The sequence below is a fragment of the Megascapheus bottae genome, chromosome X (genome assembly GCF_031878675.1).
Source record: "Megascapheus bottae isolate mThoBot1 chromosome X, mThoBot2.hap1, whole genome shotgun sequence".
NCBI lineage: Eukaryota > Metazoa > Chordata > Mammalia > Rodentia > Geomyidae > Megascapheus > Megascapheus bottae.
The window spans coordinates 56,530,806-56,532,809 of NC_143547.1; the positions used below are offsets into that span (position 1 = coordinate 56,530,806).

Genomic DNA, 2,004 nt, shown 5'->3' on the forward strand with positions numbered 1-2,004 from the left:
GCTATTTCTGTGATGATGGAGGATTTACAATAGTTCAAGCACAATTATACTTGAATAATTTAATCTCTTGAATCATATTTAATTATATCCTGTTGGGCTAATCTAAAGCTAAACCCAGAGGGTAGGAAAATATATTGGATTAATCATAACATACGCAGTACTTTAGAAACTACTATTACAGGACTGGTAAAAAAATAATTCCATATCACTTGTTGGTATTAAATATTCTAGAGAAGCAGTATGTTCAATAAATTAAGTAGGTCTAAAATTTTTGCAATGCTTATGAACACTTGATATGGAAATAACATAAGCATCGCTTGATTTAAGGGCTAGAATTTGAATATCATGCAGTATAGCATTATATGAATTGTGACTTATGCAAGATGTCATTATGTTAATGGCCCTGAAAATAAAAAAAATATAGAGTAATGAAATTCACAATGAATTATACCATTGTTTACACCACTGAATAATAGAAATGAGGGAAGGAATAATGTATTCTAGATATCACAGACATTAACACACAGATTTGAGAATTTACAAAGAAAGATGCTATATTGCCTATTCTGAGTAATAATTTTTTTGTTTTATAAGAATGAAATAATATGCAATACTTTTCTACATAGTGACTATGTTATTGGTATATATAATATACTTCCTTATCATTATTAAAATATGGTTTATTGGAGGAAGATGCTCTGAAGACTCAGTGCCGGCCATATCCCCTCACCAAGTCCCTGTGATCGGCCCAGTCAAAATGGCCTCTGGAGTGCAAATTGCTGATGAAGTTTGTCGCATTTTCTATGACATGAAAGTTAGAAAATTCTCCATACCCGAAGAAATCAAGAAAGGGAAGAAGGCTGTCATTTCTTGTCTCAGTGCAGACAAAAAGTGCATCATTGTTCTGGAAGGCAAAGAAATTTTAGTTGGAGATGTTGGTGTTACCTTAACTGATCCTTTCAAGCATTTTGTGGGAATGCTTCCTGAAAAAGTTTGTCATTATATTCTGTACTATGCAAGCTTTGAGACCTAGGAATCTAGAAGAGTTGATGTTTCTCTTACGGGCACCAGAACTAGAGCTCCTGAAAAGTAAAGTGATCTATGCAATCTCCAAGGATGCCATTAAAAAGAAGTTTTAAGGCATAAAGCATAATATAAGCATATGGGCTGGAAGACCTCAACCACATTCATATTGTTGAAAAGTTAGGCGGATCCTTAATTGTAGCTTTTGAAGAGATCATCATTCAGTGCCCAAAATTGAAAGCTTTCATGTTTAATGTTATCCTCTTGCTATATAAGTAAAGCAATTTTATTTAGGCTAGGGTCTCACTGAGGGCAAGCTGTTTTGTCATCTTCTAGAGTAAAATAAAATATATAAATATGTCCAAAAATATGGTTTAACATCACTTATGAAATACCTAACATGCTTGTAATAAAACCACTGAGTATTAAGAATGTGAAAGGACAATTATAAAGGTGTATATTAGACAATCAAAAAAATCACTTACGTGAGCTCAGTGTTTGACCAGAAAGGCTATTTTGCAGAATTTTGAAATAAGAAAGGATGACAAGCTCAGAGTTTAAAATTCCTTCTTCCATAGGAAAATCTTACTTATGTCTATCCACAGTTCAGATCTTATCTTCTAATTTGTGTTAGATGGTACACATCACTCTGAAAAAACCCAGTCTTCTGCATAATTAAGTCTACACTTTCCATGTGAAATGCACAATAAGGAAATGAAGAATAAAATAAGATTCTATTGAAAACTGAATTTCATATTCAAAGTGCTATAATAAATATGTGGCAAAAGCCAAAAATGGAAACATGTTTATAATTTGAAAAGATATAATGAAATTCTGTTGCTCCACAATTGTATTTCACTAGTTTTATGCCCTTTTATCAAACAAATCAACTCTTTCTTTTAGCTATATTTTATGTACAAGTTCCTTTTTAAAATACCAAGTAATTCTAATTCATATAAAAACAAAAGAATTACATGCAGT

The 2,004-nt window shown here is 31.8% G+C and overlaps 1 pseudogene; it reads left to right on the forward strand.

Annotated features, from left to right (window-relative positions):
• Positions 1-757: 757 nt before the first annotated feature.
• LOC150041136 (destrin pseudogene) lies at positions 758-1,302 on the forward strand (annotated as a pseudogene).
• Positions 1,303-2,004: the final 702 nt, after the last annotated feature.